The following is a 13,028-nucleotide window of genomic DNA, read 5'->3' on the forward strand; positions in this document are numbered from 1 at the left end:
CTGCAGGTGAATGTTTAATAAAGGGGCATTAAGCCAATCTTTTCAGAAGTGACCTAATCCTCATACATGGCACATTCTATCTGTTCATGAACTGGGTCATTGCAGGTCTCTTTGTGTCCAAAGGGTCATGGTGAAATGAAGGAGAGTCAAGTGGCATAATGCCAAGTCTTTGGGGGACAGAGACATTAGTAAGCATGTTGTATGACACTTCTTTTTCAGCATAATGACAATGTGGGGGGGAATCCTCCCCCCCTTCCTTCAGTACGGCATCCATATCCTCTTGCTTCCCTTCTGCCTCTGCATCCTCTAGCACCAGCCACCGGCATATCGGGATCTGACTCCAGATGAGAAACTGAAGTGGAAGAAGAGGCGGGGGGGGGGGGGGGGGTTTAGAGCTCTGGACAAGTTTGGCTGTATAAGGCCATAATATGCCCAAGGAATGGTACAGAAAATTCTGCTTTTGTCAGGTAGTCCCCAAGTTGTGATCCTGAGATAGAACCAGATATGGACATTGGTGTTAAAACCGGGTTCTGCTCTGGTGCAAGGGATGCATTGTCACTCTGAGTCAATGTTTACCTGTGATTTCGAATTGGCTCCCTTTCTCCTGGTCTCCACCATAGCTACAAGTGAGGGAATTTCGCTGTGGGGTACTCATGGAGTGGGGTGCAGGGGATAGGGTAAGTGTGTCTGGAAGGTGTACATGGTAACCCAGGTGTAGACCATCCTGGACAAGTCGTGAAAGGGTGGCAGGAAGCACTTGAGTACCTTATAAGGGCTCTAGGTGGAAGTGGCATTAAAGTATAGGGCCAGTGGTGTCTTGTAACACATGGTCATCCACCTGATACTGAGCTCTGACTGGTTGAATTTTAGCCCCAAGTTTGAAAAGCTTATGCCGTAAGGTGAATACGTTCCAAGCATAGTAATGGTTTATACAGTATTGGTCAGAAGCATGCAGAGTGACCCTGTATTATCTGTCCAGAATTCTATACTGTATATAAAGTCAATTCTTTACCCATCATGATGGGCATACCTTCAAAGGGGTCTTCAGGGACTGGGTTCCATAGCAATGAACCACCACCCTGGCCCTGTATAGCTCCCTGTGGCTAACTCCACACATTGCACCAAGTGCCAAAGAACAGGATCCAATGCCTGAAGAAACATTATAGGGCATTCCCAGAGCATGGGGGTCATGGTACGGCTCCCAAGGTTTTACCAAGGTTGTACCAATCAGGAGACACTGCTTCTGGTAGACAGTAGAAGACAGTGAGGATTGATTGAAGAGTCAGAAGATAAATTAATAAGGAAAAATTAATAAACCAGTGAAGATAAACCCTAGGTGGGTCCAAATTATTCTGCCCACACAATGGGTGCAAGTCCAGCTGCTCACTGAAGCATCCAAAGAAACTAGAATGGACAACCACACTCCAGGAAAATACTTCTTTATGATAATAAATCCAGAAATGACATCAAAACAGGAGAGATGGGACGGTCAACGTGTTTCAGACTACAAGAACTTAATCATAGCAAACCCCCCATACTGCTTCCTCTACATTTACATATACAGTGGGGCAAAAAAGTATTTAGTCAGCCACCAATTGTGCAAGTTCTCCCACTTAAAAAGATGAGAGAGGCCTGTAATTGGCATCATAGGTAGACCTCAACTATGAGAGACAAAATGAGAAAAAAAATCCAGACAATCACATTGGCTGATCTGGAAAGAATGTATTTGCAAATTATGGTGGGAAATAAGTATTTGGTGAATATGAAAAGTTCATCTCAATACTTTGTTATATATCCTTTGTTGGCAATGACAGAGGTCAGACGTTTCCTGTAAGTCTTCACAAGGTTGGCACACACTGTTGCTGGTATGTTGGCCCATCCTCCATGCAGATCTCCTCTAGAGCAGTGATGTTTTGGGGCTGTCGCTGGGCAACACGGACTTTCAACTCCCTCCAAAGGTTTTCTATGGGCTTGAGATCTGGAGACTGGCTAGGCCACTCCAGGACCTTGAAATGCTTCTTACGAAGAAACTACTTCGTTGCCCGGGTGGTATGTTTGGGATCATTGTCATGTTGGAAGACCCAGCCACGTTTCATCTTCAATGTCCTTGCTGATGGAAGGAGGTTTGCACTCAAAATCTCACGATACATGGCCCCATTCATTCTGTCCTGTACATGGATCAGTCATCCTGGTCTCTTTGCGGAGAAACAGCCCCAAAGCATGATGTTGCCACCCCCATGCTTCACAGTAGGTATGGTGTTCTTTGGATGCAACTCAACATTCTCTCTCCTCCAAACAGGACGAGTTGTGTTTCTACCAAACAGTTCTATTTTGGTTTCATCTGACCATATGACATTCTCCCAGTCCTCTTCTGGATCATACAAATGCTCTCTAGCAAACTTCAGACGGGCCTGGACATGTACTGGCTTAAGCAGGGGGACACGTCTGGCACTGCAGGATCTGAGTCCCTGGCGGCATAGTGTGTTACTGATGGTAGCCTTTGTTACGTTGGTCCCAGTTCTCTGCAGGTCATTCACTAGGTCCCCCCCCCGTGTGGTCCTGGGATTTTTGCTCACCGTTCTTGTGATCATTTTGACCCCACGGGGTGAGATCTTGCGTGGAGCCCCAGATCGAGGGAGATTATCAGTGGTCTTGTATGTCTTCCATTTTCTAATTATTGCTCCCACAGTTGATTTGTTCACACCAAGCTGCTTGCCTATTGCAGATTCAGTCTTCCCAGCCTGGTGCAGGTCTACAATTTTGTTTCTGGTGTCTTTCGACAGCTCTTTGGTCTTCACCATAGTGGAGTTTGGAGTGTGACTGTTTGAGGTTGTGGACAGGTGTCTTTTATACTGATAACAAGTTCAAACAGGTGCCATTGATACAGGTAATGAGTGCAGGACAGAGGAGCCTCTTAAAGAAGAAGGTACAGGTCTGTGAGAGCCAGAAATCATGCTTGTTTGTAGGTGACCAAATACTTATTTTCCACCATAATTTGCAAATAAATTCTTTCCAAATCAGCCAATGTGATTGTCTGGATTTGTTTTCTCATTTTGTCTCTCATAGTTGAGGTCTCCCTATGATGCCAATTACAGGCCTCTCATCTTTGTAAGTGGGAGAACTTGAACAATTGGTGGCTGACTAAATACTTTTTTGCCCCACTTTACAAAATCAATTAGCATGCTACTTGACAAGATGAAGTATAGGTAGGTAGTTTTGGGCTGGATTTTTGAGGTGAAGGTAAGTTGGCCGTTCGTGTGTTCGACAAACACATGAATGTTAAGGGTATTCAGCGGGCTGTTCACCAGCCTAGTGCCTCACAATGCACTGTGCTCTTACAGTGCATTATGAGAGCAATGATTGGCCAAAACACTGCACCTGACCACTTTGGTGACTTTGGCCAATCATGGCTCACAGCTAAGCCCACGCCCCACACTATACAAGGCCACTTACACTGCAGCCTTATGCAATGTGTTGCTGGACACTATCCCTGGAAAAAAAAATATCATTACCAAAGAAAAATTTAAAAAACCAGCGTGCCCCCCCAATCCTTTCCAGACCTTCTAGGTCTGGTAGAAAGATTACAAGGGACCCCACAGTAAAACAATTAAAAATAATTCACTTGAGGTTTCCCCTAAAAGCCATATCAAGCCCTTTAGGACTTTTAAGGGGAACCCCTACCTCCAAAAAATGGAGGAAAAAGTGTGTGGGGTTCCCCCTTAAAGCCATACCAAGCCCTTTAGGGTCACCTTTAGGTTGTCAATACAATGCCGACTCACTGTAATAAAAAAAAAAACCCAGATGCCCACCAACCCGTTCGCATCCACCGAGCAATCGCCGCAATATGACAGGTCTGACAGTTGCTGGTCAGATGTAAACAATTGGGCGGAGCTAGCAGTGACATTGGCGGTGATAGCTCCACCCAATTGTTTACATCTGACCTGCAAATGTCAGGTTGTGGCAAGTGCTCGGGTCAGCGGGTGTAAGGTTTTTTTTCTTTTGCCAAGATGTCATTGTCGTGACAACACTGGACGCTGTGATTGATGATGGATTACAACAATGGAACCATTTTTTGGCTTTTTTTTAGCCAATTGCCCTCCAGAGGATTTACCCCCTTCCTGACAAGGCCATTGTTTGAGACACGGCACTGCATTACTTTAACTGAAAATTGCACGGTCACGGAACGCTGTACATAAATGACATTTATGTCCCTTTTTCCCATGAATAGAGCTTTCTTTCAGTGGTATTTGATCACCTGTGCGGTTTTTATTTTTTGCGCTATAAAAAAAAAGTCTGACAATTTTGAGAAAAAAAACTATATTTTTGACTTTTTGCTATTAAGTTTGAATTTAGAATAGAATCCCTTCCTGCACTCAGTACAAGAGAGCCTCTTCCCTGTTGGAAGGCCGGCCCGGTCCCGCACAATCTGAGGTTCCTCAGGATACGAGGAATCCGATGGTCCATCTACACTGGGTGGTGTCGGATGGACATTGGAGGGAGTCGGGTTTTCTCCTGGACTATACTGTGTGATGTCCTCATCTTCTACTTTCCAGTCTGGAGACAAAGCGAGACAATCCTCGGAGGTTTTCCTCATCTCCCGGACATGGACTAAAATACAAAGAGGATTACTAGACAGGAGCCGATTGGTTCCCCCAAACCAGGACTCCGCCCACAAAAGGCAGCTTGGTCTCTGAGGAGCTTACAATTCCACCCTCAAGGGAACTAGGAAATGGCTCCTCTGATCTCCTACCAGGTCATTTCTTTATTCATGGACCTTAGTCCATTTATAGATTATAATTGTATATATCATGGTTTGTATATTATGTATGTAGGGGAGGAAATGAATCCTATCTGTGACTGCTGTAACCTGCTGACTTGCATCTCCTCTGAACCCTGACACTTGCACAGTGAGGGATTTCAGCCCCTCCCTTCTCCTCTCAGACTGTAATAGAGAGAGAGCCAATCAGAAGAGCTATTAAAGGAGCCAATGACAGGGACTTTCTCAAGCAGGAGGTGCAGCTGCAAAGCATTGTGGAATATGCAGTCTTGAACAGAAATGGCCTGATAGGCTTATATGAGGAATGGAACTACAGAGACCAGAATACCTGGTGAGAGCAGAGTGAAGGACTCCATCTTGTTTTTCCTGAGGGGAGGCAGTCTGCATGTGGCAGGAGACAGTCTGGACCTGGCAGAGAAGTGCTCAGGGTCAGTTCACTCCATGTTTAGGTATCTGCATCAGTCAGGGAACATCCAACCTGAGAGATGTGGCCTACAGTACAGTGCCTACACCGACAGTGTGAAGGGCTCATCGTGAGGTGACAACAGGAGCCGGTCATTTCCAGGACCATGGTTTGGGCCTTAGTCCCAGGATCTGGTGAGAGGGATTTTGCCCCCTGGCAGATGACAGGAACACGGCACACAGAGACATGACACTTCTCCCATACTCACCAGGCACTGGGTTGTGTAGATGGCTCTGCTATACAGACACAGTGTTTGCTTTGCTATACAAATCCTGCCACGGGATTACAATGATACTTTACCATAGGAGTGTAAGTGCACCAATGAAAGTGTCTCGCTGAAGATCCCAACATTCATCCTGTTACCAAGAGACTGACGTTACTGGTGCCATACGGGCACGCTCATGCGTATTCAGGCCTCTATATTGCATGGTGTGGGAGGGAATAGCTCTACCTTGGAAAGTAGCTATTAAGCATCAGTTGGGCGCAGTGTTTGCCTATTGGGCTTGTGGTGTCGGGGGTTAGGAGGGAGAAGTCTGACACCAGATCCCCTTGTGCTCACTTTGGGTGTTAGCATGATATCCCCCTAGCAGAGTGAGATCGGAGCAATATATCTATGCACAGGTCTACAGGAAAATGGCACTGGAGACCATGGGACGGTCTACGACAAAATGGCGCCGATTCAGATGTTTTGCATTGCAATTAGTGTATGGGTATATACGGGAGGCTTGACATCCAATCGGCTACTCCTGATGAAGTCACATGACGTAGCGCGTAGGGTACGCTGATGACATCAAGCCGCATCCCCGAAGTGCACGTGCCACCATTTTGGAAAATGGATTCCTGCACATACTGTATAGTGAGTTTTACCCTGTAGTGACCCAGGTGGACACTTTTAAATGTGAGTTTATTTTGAGCATTTTAATAAAGTCGGTTTTAATACACAATATTACACTATATGTAGTATTTTTCCTATGTCTGTTGAGCATTCTGGAGAGTTTAAAATGCTGACGGTGGTGAAGATCTATGTACCAGTATACCCTTCCCTTAAAGGGAAAAGCGTAGTCTGACCTGGCATTACGGGTCAAATGTGATGGTGAGCGCAATAGTGTGCCAGAGGTGGATGTACACTAAAGGGTGACACAGGAGCACAGCATCTGTGTATGCAGTAGTGTGATTACACTGATTCACCCGGAGTACAGCGGACTTAAAGGAACGGTTCACCATTTGCTTGGAGATTTTTGTTGCTGATGTAATTGGAGCAGGATATATAGGAGACACATCGCACAAACACACGTGAAGATTTCTGAGATTTAAAGGGACAGTTCACCATTATATATCATTTGTTTGATTGGTGTATATATTCATTTAACAACTTGTATGTGCAAGTCAATGGTGATTTATGTGCATGTGTGAAGAATACATTGGATGTAGCACATATTTTCTGTCACGCACACAAGTTTTGTCCACACTCTTTGTATTATGAGCACCATTTGAGTTTATATTGCTGCGCTGCAATTTCTATACTGATTTACGGTTTACATGTGGGAACACATTATATGCTAGCTGCACAATTTATTTTGTAGGAATTGCATTGCGCTGAGGTTTTTTAACACATAAATCCATATTATGTGTATATATAGAAGTGGGGGGAGGGTGGAGAGCAGAAGTCAGGACTATGGAATGTACAATATATTGTATAAGATACAACAGAGAGGACTCTATAGTATCAGAATGATGTAATGTATAACATAGAGTATATAGTGCAGGGGTCAGTAGTATGTAATGTACAACAGAGTATATAGTGTAGGGGTCAGTAGTATGTAATGTACAACATAGAGTATATAGTGCAGGGCTCAGGAGTATATAATGTACAACATAGAGTATATAGTGCAGGGGTCAGGAGAATGTAATGTACAACATAGAGTATATAGTGCAGGGGTCAGGACTAATAATATTGTTATTCAGCAATCAGTGGTGGCCTAAATGTTCACATGAGACAAGTTTCAGAGGTCCCACACTGCTGCCTCCCATCTCCTGAGTCTGAAACCATTGTTTCTGTGTTTATCAGATGATGGGGGATCTAGGTGGATCCTCCGTACTGCTCTCTCCTTTACAATAAAGTCTCCTCTTACCCGGTGATGTGAGGGGCGGCTGATTGTCCATCATGACGTCCTTGTAGAGATCCTTGTGTCCTTCTAAATACTCCCACTCCTCCATGAAGAGATGGTCAGTGACACCCTGACACCTTATAGGAACCTGACACACACAATGATACAGTCACCATCCAGACACATCCCTTGTCTGTTACTGGAGAATGTCCCAGAATTCCCGGCACCGCTCACCTCTCCTGTCAGCAGCTCAGTGATCTCTCTGGTGACTTCTAGAATCTTCTGCATGTTGTGTCTCTCAGGTGTCAGGGAGTCACATGGAGGCACTGTGATGGTCATATGATCACCTGACTTCAGAAGAGGAAATCTCTGAACCAATAGGAATATCATGTTAGAATCCCAGAATCCTCCTCACCTCTCCGGTCAGGTTTGTGTTTTTTTAATAGGGATAAGAGTGATGTCATGTGACCTCCCAGAATCCTCATCTCTCCGGTCAGGTCTGTGTTTTATTAATAGAGATAAGAGTGATGTCATGTGACCTCCCAGAATCCTCCTCACCTCTCCGGTCAGGTCTGTGTTTTATTAATAGAGATAAAGAGTGATGTCATGTGACCTCCCAGAATCCTCCTCACCTCTCCAGTCAGGTCTGTGTTTTATTAATAGCAATATGAGTGATGTCATGTGACCTCCCAGAATCCTCCTCACCTCTCCGGTCAGGTGTGTGTTTTATTAATAGAGATGAGAGTGATGTCATGTGACCTCCCAGAATCCTCCTCACCTCTCCGGTCAGGTGTGTGTTTTATTAATAGCAATAAGAGTGATGTCATGTGACCTCAGCGCTTCCTCTTTCCCCTTTTCACCCTACAGCCCTCCTCTTCTCTCCCTTTTCTCCTGCTTCACGCCCCTGTCCCCAGCTTCACCCCCTTCTATTCCCTGTACTCCTGTTCACCCCACTGTCCCCCAACACTCCCTCTTTCCCCTTTCACCCTACAGCCCTCCTCTTCTCCTGCTTCACCCCTATCCCCTTCTTCACCCCTTCTATTCCCTGTACTCCTCTTCACCCTACAGCCCTCCTCTGCTGCTTCACCCCATCCCCTGCTTCACCCTCTTCTATTCCCCATACTCTTATTCACCCCACTGTCACCCCAACACTACCTCTTTCCTCTTTTCACCCTACAGCCCTCCTCTTCTCCTCCCTTTCTTCTGCTTCACCCCCTGTCCCCCTCTTCCATTCCCCGTACTACTCTTCATGCCACTGTCCCCCTAGCACTCCCTCTTTCCCCTTTTCACCCTACAGCCCTCCTCTTCTCCTGCTTCACCCCCCTGTCCCCCTCTTCACCATCTGCCCCTCTTGTAGCACCTGTGAGGCATGGCGGTACCCTCCAGAGACAGGGTGGGCTGACATTTCACCTCAAGGGTAAGTCTCTTAGGTCCACAGATGGGTGCCAGTCACTTTTAGGTAAAAAAGTGGCAGAGAGGGTTATGGTTGCAGATGCTCAGAATGAAGACAGAGCTCCAGCACTCCAGGCAGCCCATCACAGGGACCAGAGCTTTTAAGTTGGGAACAACATTCCTGTGATAGGATTCTCTATTATTCTCCAGTGGTAGCAGTTTTGATCTTCTGCAGGAGTTTCAACCAGCCTCCATAGGACTCCATCTGACCTTCAGTGAAGATCGGCATCACCTAGAAACCTCATCACTGCCCAGGACTCCCAAGGCAGGCCTAAATCAGCAGCTCCATCACGAAAAACCCTCCCCTGGCCACAGCCAGGGAGGAAGAGTGCTTGCATCAGCCAGACCCATGTATTTATACCCTTCCCCATAATGCACCTATGACTGTGCCACCTAGAGACAGAAGGAAGAACTGACAACCAGGCTGGACTTAGGGGAAACTGTACAAATCACAGACTACATGCATTGGCTGACTACAGCTATGCAGAACTAAATGAGGTACTCCTGCTTAAGACAGGGTGACTACACACTTTTCACCCCTCTTTGTGCAGTGGTCCAGACTTTTCATTGTTAATAAACATGGTGGTATATTGCCTCCTGTCAACCGCTCTCTGAAAATCGATCCACGGCAAATCACTTTTCAAAGGGATGGCAAGGTCTGCTAAACTTGTGAACGAGCCCTAAAAGCAGTAACTAGATAACTAGATACATAAATCATTTCACTAATCAACAAGACCTTCTTGTCTGTGTGATCAGGGATACTAACTGGTGACAGCATGTAAACAAATAATAATACTTTATTACATTTTTTTACTATTTTTCAAGATTTTTTTTTTACATTTTTTTTTACATAGTAGTGACATTGTGTACTACTGTTTTTGGGTGATTGTTTTCACTATTATTGCTTGTAAGAGTGATGATCACTGTTGTAAGCAATAGTTTTAGGCATCGTGAATGGCTATCGTTAATGACAGCTTGCTTACTATTGTGATCTGTGATTGGCTATAGCTAATCACATGGTACAGGCTGCTATGATTGGCCCAGGCACCATGTGATAATTCTGGGACAATCACAGCATCACAACAGTAAACAAAACAGTCACGGATGGAAGCTATTCATGACGGTTTTGCTTACATGCAATCGTCTGATCGCATGATCATCCGACACAGCAGCAGTCACAGGGGGGCACATCAGTTTGCATATGTGCCACGTCTACCAGCCCTCTCGAAGTAAAAGTACCCTTCTGACAGCTGAATGTCAAAAGAATTGCCCAACAATTATTTTTTTTTAATGATGTGCAGTCCCCCCTACCATCCATACCAAGCACTTCGGGTCTGGTATGGATTTTGAGGGGAACCCCCATGCCAAAATTTTTTAAAAATGGCATAGGGGTCCCCCCAATCCATACTAGAACCTTATACAGGCATGCAGCCTGGCAGGTCAGGAAAGAGGGGGACGGGCACAGGCCTTTCCCATCTAAACCATACAAGGCCACATGCCCTCAACGGGGGGGGGGGGGGGGGGGGCTTCTCCCCATGTTGATGGGAACGAGGGCTTCTTCCCCACAACCACAGCTCGGGTTTTTAGGGAAGAAGCCCTTGTCCCCATCAACATGGGGGCAGGAGACTTATTGGAATCTGGAAGTCCCCTTTACCAAGGGGGTACCCAGATCCCACCCCCCCATGTGAATATGTATGCGGTACATGGTACAACTCCCCATTCACAAAAAAAAGGTGTAGTGTAAAAAAGACAGGAGTCTTTTATTAAAAATTTAAAAAATGTCCCCAGAAATAGATCCAGTGTCAGTTACGATGCCCACCGCCACCGCTACCCGAAACCCCCCCCCCCCCCCCAAAACGCTCCGCCTGCGATGCCGGCTCTGAGCAAGCTGACAGCTTAAATACTGGCATGACATCACAAGGGGCGGAGTGAACCCCTTTTGACGTCATCTTGTGCTGTGGTCAGGTGCATTGCTTTGACCAATTCAAAAATTATTCTAACGGAATGAAGAGTTGCGTGTCCATATTGGAAATGTCTTTTTCAGCAAAATTTTCACAGTGCGTTTGTTGATCACTACTCGTCACCATAGCACAGCTCAGAATTTATTGCAAAGTATTTTATTATTTTCTAATCTCTTCTATTCTTTTCTAAATTTTATATTCTATTCTAATGTACTCTGTTCGAATTCTAATTGCGGAAGGCAGTTGTATTCTTTCTATTTTATTTTATTCTTATGTTTTTCTATACCATTTTATTCTTTGATTCTCTATTCTAATCTTTTCTATTTTTGGATTTTCTGTTCTATTCTAATCTTTTCTTTTCTAGTTTATTCTATTCCTTTATTTTCTGTTCTATTTTGCTCTGTTTTACTTTATCATTTTCTATTCTATTCTTTGATTTTTTTTATTCTAATTTTTTTCTATTCTATTCTAATTGAGTCTATTTTTTTCTTTTCTATTCTTTGATGTTCTATTCTAATTGTTTCTATTGTATTCTAATGGATTACATTTTTTTCTATTCTATTTTGTTATGTTTTACTCTATTATTTTCTACTGTATTCGGTTCTATTCTCTTATTTTCTGTTCTGTTCTTTTTTTCCTCTATTCTTTTATATTCAATTCTTTTCTATTTCTTTATTTCTGGGCAGGAGACTCATGAGGGCTCTGAAAGACACCTGATGTCTCATTAAAGAGAACCCGTCACAACAATATGCTTTCATATGGGGGCTATTAGTTAGTTATGTGATAGTAATAAAGTTAAGTGAAAAAAAGAAAAAAAAATATTACACTCAAACACTTAAAACCCCGCCGTAAAATATTTGAGTCCCCAAGTACATACAAGCATTAAAACAAAAACATTGATTGCACCACACGCATTACATCACGCCATGCGTGCCAGAGTGAGAGCAATCATTCTCCATCCATTATTAAGGGTTACCTCGAATCTGAGGACCAGGAAAGGTTTTTTAACCCCTTGGCGCCTCCCAGCCCTTTAAGGGTTTCAGAAGCCGGGAGGCGGGGTGAGGTTTAGGGTCAGGTGACTGCCATGACACACCGTCATGGCGGTCACATGATCGGGAAAGGTCCCAATTGAAAGAGATTGGGACCTTTCTGTGAGTACCGGACATGTGTGCTGGGAGCGCACAGGGCGTGCTCCCAGCACATATTTTTTTTTTAATAGAATGCAAATGTACGGTCGCTCAGCGCCTAGGCCCAGATGCCAGGAGGCCTCACATTTACGTTCGGCCGGCGCCAAGAGATTCAAGTATCACCTATGGGCCATTATTGAGTACCGAAGTTTGTCATAATTTCATCAGCAAACTCCATTTTAAGGCTGGACATGTTGGGTATCTAGTTACTCGGCAAAATCTCATCTTTTATATTTTACCAAAAAAAATGTGAAGAAAATTGCACTTATGTGCTCTAAAGCTGCAATTAATGTGTTTTCTTACTGAAATTTACTATTGGTGAAATAATGAGTTATTAACATGTGACATAAAAAAAAAATGAAAGTAGCACTATTTTATTCTCCAGGGCCTCTGCTTTCAGAAAATATATTTGGGGGTTTCAACTAATCTTCAGACCTAAAATGTGCAGTTTAACAGAGCTGCTACATACATCCCCAGACCCTGCATTCACTATATCTGGTCTCCCCAGACCCTGCATTCATTATATCCACTCTCCCCGGACCCCGCATTCACTATATCCACTCTCCCCGGACCCTGCATTCACTATATATGGTCTCCCATACCCTGCATTCACTATATCCGCTCCCCCCGGACCCTGCATTCACTATATATGGTCTCCCATACCCTGCATTCACTATATCCGCTCTCCCCGGACCCCGCATTCACTATATCTGCTCTCCCCGGACCCCGCATTCACTATATCTGCTCTCCCCGGACCCCGCATTCACTATATCCACTCTCCCCGGACCCCGCATTCACTATATCCGGTCTCCCCGGACCCTGCACTCACTATATCTTCTCTCCCCGGACCCCGCATTCACTATATCTGGTCTCCCCAGACCCTGCATTCACTATATCCTCTCTCCCGGACCCTGCATTCACTATATCTGCTCTCCCCGGACCCCGCATTCACTATATCCGGTCTCCCCAGACCCTGCATTCACTATATCCACTCTCCCAGAACCCTGCATTCACTATATCCGGTCTTGAACCCTGCATCCACTATATCCGCTCTCCCCGGCCCCCGCATCCACTATATCC

General features: G+C 44.9%; 1 pseudogene across 1 annotated transcript in view; it reads right to left on the reverse strand.

The window, feature by feature from the left end:
* LOC149460799 (uncharacterized) overlaps positions 1 to 13,028 on the reverse strand; it is a 36,023-nt pseudogene that overhangs the window by 16,893 nt on the left and 6,102 nt on the right. The window contains exon 2 of the transcript XR_016313028.1: positions 1,332 to 1,404. The product of XR_016313028.1 is annotated as an uncharacterized LOC149460799 (transcript). The remainder of the gene's footprint in view (positions 1 to 1,331; positions 1,405 to 13,028) is intronic.

Source organism: Staurois parvus, unplaced genomic scaffold, assembly GCF_062004578.1.
Source record: "Staurois parvus isolate SC_StPar_1 unplaced genomic scaffold, SC_StPar_1.0 ptg000221l, whole genome shotgun sequence".
Taxonomy (NCBI): Eukaryota; Metazoa; Chordata; class Amphibia; order Anura; family Ranidae; genus Staurois; species Staurois parvus.